This window comes from Myotis lucifugus, unplaced genomic scaffold (assembly GCF_000147115.1).
Source record: "Myotis lucifugus unplaced genomic scaffold, Myoluc2.0 scaffold_547, whole genome shotgun sequence".
Taxonomy (NCBI): domain Eukaryota; kingdom Metazoa; phylum Chordata; class Mammalia; order Chiroptera; family Vespertilionidae; genus Myotis; species Myotis lucifugus.
In genome coordinates this window covers 69,987-78,501 of record NW_005871595.1, presented here as the reverse complement: position 1 = coordinate 78,501, position 8,515 = coordinate 69,987, and the positions used below count along the sequence as shown (strand labels likewise).

Here is an 8,515-nt window from a genome sequence, read left to right as displayed (position 1 = left end):
CTCACGAGTGTTCTCGTTTTTCACGCCCATGGAAAAAGGAGCGGATCTAGATACTTATGTAAATTTTGTTTGGTCCCTCTTCATAGAGGAAAATGTTTTACGCAGGACCATACGTTAAAAAAGTACTAGGAACTTTGTTTTTGTAAATAAAAAATGTTGTAATTATTGAAAAACACCTAAAGTGCATTATGATGATTTAAATAACGTGCAGGTTGCCCCAAAACGTGCGGTCCCTGGCGTATGTCTTAGAGATTTCTATGCGGTACGCAACGTGTTAAGACCAATCTCAGATTTGACAGAAGTAGCTGCTAAAAAGATACCCAGTGCACCCGGGCAGTGTCACTGGAGGTCAAGTGTCTTTTTTTTTTTTTTTGGTATAGCAAAGATGGAGATTTATTGAAGAACAAGTACAGACTCCCACGTAGGGAGGGGGAAAGGGTCCCACTCTGGGGGTCAAGGTTCTTGGTTAAGAAAGTACTTGCCCTTCATGTTGGGGCTGGAGGCAGTGTTTTCAGTGGACGAACGCCCAGGGGAGTGGGACTGGCGTCACAGGAGGCTCTGAAAACTGTCAGGTAAGGGGTAATCGGAAAGTAGGGACATTCCATCTGAGAAGATCTGAACGGCACATTTTCTGTCATTTTGGGAGGAAAACAGGACAGGAGTTGTCTGCCCTGGAATGGATGGCCTTGCTGCAAACGGGGCTCCCGACCCTGGCGGAGGAGGGCACTGCCTGGGCAGCCCGGCCCCGGCCCAGGCCCCGGCGAGAGAAACCCGGAGGAAGGTCACGGAGGCCTCCGGCTCCTCCCAAATCGTAATCCCTGGCTCCATAACCACTTGTGGAGAAGCTGTCTAACACATCAGTTGAAAATTACATCCCATACACAGATTTTCACACTGTTTTCTCCATCAAATATGAAATTGCCTTTATTAATAAAAATATCACTTAATTTAGAAAGAATATTTTTATTAAGAAAAGCAACCTATCTATGAGCAAATGACGTTTCTACCAGCTTCGATTCCCAACAACAGGGAGAGGCACCCATGTGCAGAAATGTATCCCCAAAGGCCACCAGGAAAAAGGGGGGTCTCGCATGAGGGAAGGGCTCCCCTCAAGAACCAGCCGTGATTTGTGATTCAGTAACTACTAGCAAACGGCTTGTCGGAAACGGATTTCGAACCATTACAGGCCCCTGGATGGAGAATCTGCTCTGCCCAGAAAAAAGCTGTCAAAGGCATTTGGAAGGTGAAGTTGAGCGTGCGGAGTAGACGACACTGTTCTTAGGTTTGGGGATGGCGGCCAGGCTGGAAGGAACCCCTGCTGTAGGGCTGTGCCCTGCCTCTGCCTGTGGAAGGGGAGGGGCGGAAGGAGGGACCCTGAGGCTCCCAGAGGCTGAGAGCAGAGTGAACATGCCTGTGTGTGTGGCCGGCGACGTGAACGAGGAAGATAGGATGGGAGAGCTCCATACGAGGCCACGTGCCACCACGCAGTCTGTGACCTGGGTGCCCTCACCGCTCTGAGGCTCAGTCTCTCATCTGTGCAATGGGGGCAGCAGCTGCTGTTGCCTCGCCCATGTGAACTGCTGACGGTCACGTCTATGAAAACGGCCGTTTCTGAGGCCTCCTGCAAACACCTGTGACCATCCCGGTCCCTCAGGAAGTCATCCGAGGCTTCTCCTCTTTGGGTTAGAGCCACAGAAACGAGAGTTTTGACAGCGAGCCAAGCATTAAAAAGTTCCCGTGCTTCTATTTCTTTACATCTTCTCATCTAAATTAGTTACCATCGGTTTAATATTCGCAAAGAGGCACGATCAGCTCCCGTTACAGCGTGTGGCTCCCTCCAGTGCGACTGAACAGCTCCCGGAGCAGAAGATGGAAAAGCCCCTTGGTGGCCGTCAGCCCCGGGATCCGGGGCCTGTGATTCTAGGTCAGTTCTCCCTGCACCTCCCCGCACACACAGTAAGGCAAGAACTCAAGGGCAAAGGGGACAGATTATTACCCCGAACCTTATAGGATCAGGCTCTGAATAAATTGAAAAAAGAAAGAAAAATCACGTGTTACGTACAAGCAAAAAAATCCAATAAAGAAAAAGGGGGGGGGTACGTGTTTGAGTTCTGACACAGCTGTTCCCGTCCTGGTGGAACATTGGTCACCTGGGTGCTTCTATGCGGTTCCGGTGCCGAGGCCCCGTCCTGGACCAATTACATCAGAGCCTCGATCCGGGGAACAGTATTCCCTGAAGCTCCAAGCGAGTCTAGTGAGCAGAGTGAGTTGTGGTAGAAAAAAACCTGGACATTTGTTTTTCGTCTTTGGTATGTTTTTGTTTACCTGATTAATATGGTGATAAATTGTTGATTAACCTTAATTAGCAACGATTTAATACCACATACTATCCTGGCAATAAGCAAAGAAGCTTCTTCTCTACTGATTAACTTTCCATTCACAAACTTCCATGGTTTTTAATACCCTTTCTAATAAAGAGGGAATATGCTAATTACCCTCACGCCATTGCAAAGATGGTGGTGCCCACAGCCAATAAGAGGGAATATGCTAATTGACTGCCCCGCCCTCAAAGATGGCGGCGCCCAGTCCTCTCAGCCCCCCCCCCCCCAAGCCCACGCCTGTCTCCGGAGTCCCGTCCCCCCAGCCCCCAGGGCCGCCAAGGCTTGCACTGCCGGCAGTGGCAGCAGCAGAGGTGTGATGGGGCGTCGCCTCCCGCCCCTGAGGGCTCCCGGACTGTGAGAGGGGCAGGCCGGGCTGAGGGACCCGCCTCCAGTGCGTGAATTTTCATGCACCGGGCCTCTCGTGTGTGTGTGTGTGTGTGTGTGTGTGTATTTTATTGATTTCAGAGAGAAAGGGAGAGGGAGAGAAAGAAACATCAATAATGAGAGAGAATCATTGATCGGCTGCCTCCTGCATGCTGCCCCCTACTGGGGACCGAGTCCACAACCCGGGCTTGTGCCCTTGACCGGAATCGAACCCGGGACCCTTCAGTCCGCAGGCCAACGCTCTATCCACTGAGCCACACCAGCCAGGGCTCCATGGTTTCTGATTATAAAAATCTGAACACCTAAGGGTAACACCTGTGTACTTGTTTCACACGCTCCCCAGTCAGAACTGGGAGACACAGCAACGGGCGCTCAGTGAACATGTAAATAAATGGGTGTGGTGAATGGATGGCCGGTGGTTGGATGGGAATGGATCAGGGATTCTCCACTTGGGCACTGAAGACATTTTAAGTCGGATAATTCTTTGCTGTGGGGCGTCCTGTGTTGTAGGCTGTTGAGCAGCCTTTGTGGCCTTTATCCACTAGGTGACAGTAGCATCAACCACTTATGACAGCAGAAGATGTCTCCAGGCATTTCCCATTATTCCCTGGGGGCAAAATGGCCCCTGGTTAAAAACCACAGGGGTAGATTAATGAATGGGAAGGTGACTGGATTGGTGGATGGATGGATTGATGGGTGGATGTTTGGACAGAAGGATGAATGGATGGTGGAGTGGATGGGTAAGTGGTGAATGGATGGATAGATGGGTAGTTAGATGGGGTAGATTAATGTGAGTAGATGGGTGGACAGATGGATGGAAGGACTGATGAGTGGCTGGTGGACAAAGTGATAGGTGGATCGATGGATGGACAGAATTATCAGGCCTCATAAATCTAACTGAATGTCTTTGTTCCTAAGGTTTTACTTTGAGGACATCCTTTGCTCCTTGTCTACACAATAGCATAGCACAGAGAGTAAATGTTTGACACACAAATTGGAAGGACAGTTGGAAGGATACAGAAGGGCTAAATTTGAAATTTCAGGCATTGACATCATTAAGGTAAAACTGAATTCTAAAGTCTGACGCAGGAAAAAGTAAAATAGTAAATAACTGACACAAAATAAAACTTGTTGCTGACTGAAAATTGACAAAAGAATCAAATCTTCATCATGACATTAAGATGGAAAAATGTAACCTGAGAAAATTGGCTTTAATAGGTAAAGACAGACCACAAAATAAAACTCACATTGACAAAAGCTATAAGCAAATACATTTGGTACAAAGATTTTTCAAAGATTCAAGTGTTTTCTAAACAATATGTACTAATAAAAATAAACTCAATAAAATAATATTTTTGTTCTTTTTAAAAATTATTTTTCTAAATATATTTAAAATGAAAAAACGATTAACTTTAGTGGTAATGTGTAGAAAAATTATAGATTAAATAGGCTTAAAGGAGCATGTTTTCATTACAAAAATTTTTTTAAATGCATTTTTTATTGATTTCAGAGAGGAAGAGAGGGGGAGAGATAGAAACATCAATGAGAGAGAATCATTGATTGGCTGCCTCCTACATGCCCCACAATGGGGATCGAGCCTGCAACTGGGGCATGTGCCCTGACCGAGAATCAAACCAGTAACTTTTTGGTTCATGGGTTGATGCTCAACCACTGAGCAACACCAGCTGGGCTTTAGTAACTTTCATTTATTTTTTAAAAAATATTTTTATTGATTTCAGAGAGGAAGGGAGAGGGAGAGAGACAGAAACATCAATGATGAGTCCTCACTGATTTGGCTCAATGGATAGAGCATGAGCCTACAGACTGAAGGGTCCTGGGTTCAATTCCAGTAAAGGGGAAATGTCTGGGTTGCGGGCTTGATCCCCAGTGGGGGATGTGCAAGAGGCAGCTGATCACTGGTTCTCTCTCATCATTGATGTTTCTCTCTCTCTTTCCCTCCCCCTTCCTCTCTGAAATCAATAAAAATATACTTAAAAAAAAACATCAATGATGAGAGAGAATCATTGATTTGCTGCCTCCTGCATGCCCCCTACTGCGGATCGAGCCCACAACCTGGGCATGTGCCCTTGACTGGAATAGAACCCAGGACCCTTCAGTCTGCAGGCCAATTCTCTATCCACTGAGCCAAACCAACTAGGGCTCATTTAGTTTTTAGTTTGTCTGATGTTACAGCTCTACCACCTTTCTACTGTTATATTTGCATGACATCTCTTCCCATCCTTTTACACCTTTCTGTTTTCTTGGTTTAAGAATGTATCAAGCCCAGCTGGTGTGGTTCAGTGGTTGAGCATTGACCCATGCATGAACCAAGAGGTCACTGGTTCGATTCCAGGTCAGGGCACATGCCTGGGTCGTGGGCTTGATCCCCAGTAGGGAGCGTGCAGGAGGCAGCCAATTGATGATGTTTCTCTCTTATAGATGTTTCTATTTCTCTATCACTCTCCCTTCCTCTCTCTCAAAAAATCAATAGAAACATTAAAAAAAGATGCAGACATCAGTCTACATTAAAGAAAAAAGAATGTATCAAAAGTAGCAACCTTAATCAATCAATAAAAAAAAGTAGCTTATGGTTGGATTTTATTTTGTTCATTACATTTTTAAAAAGTTGGACCGTTTATTCCATTTACATTTACTATAATTACTGAAATATTTGCATTTCTTTTTTATATTTTTTGTGCTTCTATTTGTTTCTTTTTTTCTATCTTTATATCTTTCTTTTTAAAAATTATCTTTCTCCCACTACTAATTTGGAAATTATATACTGTTTTAGTAGTTACCTGAGATATTTTTAACTTGTACACATGAAAGACTAAAGCTTAAAGTTAATCAATATTTTCACCCTCTTCCCAAATAATACAAGGGCCTGGGAGAACCCACTGCAGCCATCACTCTGCCCATCCTACTTTCAAATGACCTTGTGGCCCAGGATATCAGTTCTATATTGCTTTACTTTATTAACTACATAAATTATGTATTATTGCCCTAACCGGTTTGGCTCAGTGGATAGAGCATCGGCCTGCGGACTCAAGGGTCCCAGGTTCGATTCCGGTCAAGGGCATGTACCTTGGCTGTGGGCAAATCCCCAGTAGGGAGTGTGCAGGAGGCAGCTGATCAATGTTTCTCTCATTGATGTTTCTAACTCTCTATCCTTCTCCCTTCCTCTCTGTAAAAAATCAATAAAATATATTAAAAAATTATGTATTATTACTTCTTATGGTAAATATGTTTTAGTTTTGACCACTTCTTTACCTTTGTTATTAAGAGTATAGGAAACCTATACGCGTCTGCTTTTTTCTTATTCACCTCAGGTTAGGTCTTATCAACTCATACTTGCATTGTTTCAGCCACTGCCACCTAAGATTAAAATAGCCTTTGTGGACGAAAGGGGCCACATGCTGACCCGAGGAGCTCAGGAGAGGCCTGCATGGCAATTTTGCAGACTCTAAAGTAACCACAAAGGATGGTCTGAAATTAAACCTTAACTAAAAGCAGTGATGGTGGCAGTTACGTTCTAAGCCGATATCTTCACTGATAAGGTCAACCTTTACCGTAACTGGGCCTATCTGTCGTTTTGCATCTATGAGAACATACCCTTGAAATGTCTGGGTAACTTATGATTTCCCTGTATCTGGAGCCCCTAGGGCACAGCCAGGTGTGCTGGGCCCAGGACAGATGCAGCAGATTCTTTCATTTATCATGTTAATTGTTCCTGCACCCACCTAAGTATGTGTCCATCATTTTACTTTTTATCCTATCACAGAGGTTTCCCCCGCTTCGCTTAATCCCACCTCCTTAAATCTGTCACCAATGAATTTCATGTATAAATACGGATGTAACCCTGCCATTCTCTGGAGCACTATCTCAATTCCTTGAGGTTCTGCTTCCCGGCATATGTCGACAGTTTGGCTCAAATAAACTCACAAAAATTCTTTACAGGTTTCAATGGTTTTTTACGTTAACACCTTTTACTATCTAATATCAAGTGGCTCCCAATGGCCTGTGTGGCAAATAAGGCCTCAGGTCCCAAGCCTGAAAGACACACTGAGAGGCATCTTCAGGCATGTTCGCTGCAGTTCCATCATCACAACACCCTCTGTGCAGGGATAATAACTGTTACGGATGAGGCCCTGGAAGCATGAAAAGTGACCATGCCCAGCATCACATGGCGAGGACTCGACGAAGCTGGCACCCAATGGAGCCCCTCACCGCTGTGCCGTGGAAGGGCCAGTATTTACTGAAGCTTCCAGGCTTTGCAAATATTATCCCACTGAATCCTATCAACAGTGAGAGGACCTGAACACATTGTCTCACCTTACAAATGAGAAAAGGCCAGAGAACTGAGGCTCCACTTACGTCTGCAGAAAAGTGGCCTTGGGAGACCCGAACCTCTGGTGGCTGGACCTGGATGATGCCAACATCAGGCCAGTGAGACACGCACTCCAACACGAATGGACGCTGAGCGCAGGGCGTGTCCTCTAGGCCACATCTCCCCAACTGACACCGTTTCCGGCAGGCGCTGTAACAGAATACAATGGACGGGGTGACTCAAGAAAAGACATTTATTTCTGGGCTTCTGGAGGCTGCAGGTCCGACCCCGGTGCCAGCAGGGCCTGTGTCTCACCTATTCTCACGGGGCAGACCCGAGGGCTCAGTGGGGTTTCTCCTGTAAACGCCCTAATCTGGGTCACCCGGACCCTCTCTCAAGGCCTAGTCCCCGGCCCGGGCTGGCTCAGTGGTCCCTCCACCGGGGACCTGGGACCTAAGACCTGGGAGGTCCCCCCCACCCCCACTACCCCGCCTGGTCCCGGGTCAGGGCACAAGCCGGGGTTGCGGCTGGGTCCCCAGGGCAGGGCGTGCAGGGGGCAGCCAATCCATGAGGATCCGTGATTCTCTCTCATCATTGACGTTTCTCTCTCTCCCTTCCTCTTTGAAATCAATAAAAATATATTTTAAAAAAACAACCCTAATCCCCTTCCAAGGCCCCACCTCCGACCACCAGCCCCAGGGCTCGGGGTTTTAACGCAGGAGCCGGGCGGGCCCAGCTCCCACCTCCTCCTCCTCGTCTGCTGGTAAAACCCGACTCCACATTTCAGTGGAAAGAAGAAAACCCACCCGAAAGTCCATCCCACGAACCCCAGTTCCCACGGCCACGGACTCCCCACCCGAGCCCGGGGATTCGCGGCCTACCCGCGCCAGGGCCCTCGGAGCAGAAAAGTGAGCAACTACTTTCATTTCCTAAGGATGTGTCCCCTGAGGCCTCCGAACCCCGAGACCGGAGCTGCGGGCTGCAGATTTGGGGTGCGGGCAGGGGGTGCCCGGCGGGGGCAGGGGGTCGGGGGTGCGGGCAGGGGGCACCCGTCCGGGGCAGGAAGAAGGGGGAGGGGCGGGGGCTGGAGGAAGGGGATGGGGGCTGAGGGGCGGAGTGGGGGTCAGGAGGGAGGGGGTGGGGCAGGAGGGAGGGGCAAGGGGCAAGAGGCGGGGTGGGGGCAGGAAGAAGGCGGAGGGCGGTCATGAGGCGGGTCAGGGGGCGCCCGGAGATCGGCGTGGTGGGCACCCCCGGTTGGCGACCGCACTGTCTCGCTGATCCGAAATGTATTGTTGTGGAGTGGCCGCGTGTTGCAGAGCCGGCGAGAAGTTCTGCAGTGGGGCGCGTTGCTTGATCCTGTGCTGGCAGTATGGGCACCCGGGTTGCGGTTGTATCTGATCTTCCCTGATCTTGCTGTGTTAGG

General features: G+C 48.1%; 1 long non-coding RNA gene across 1 annotated transcript; it reads right to left on the bottom strand.

Moving 5' to 3' along the window:
- Positions 1-908: 908 nt before the first annotated feature.
- LOC111823547 lies at positions 909-8,157 on the bottom strand. The gene is made up of 2 exons (XR_002826590.1): positions 6,829-8,157; positions 909-2,325 (listed from the first exon to the last, which is right to left on the bottom strand). It is a non-coding gene; the product is annotated as an uncharacterized LOC111823547 (long non-coding RNA).
- Between the last annotated feature and the right edge of the window lie 358 nt (positions 8,158-8,515).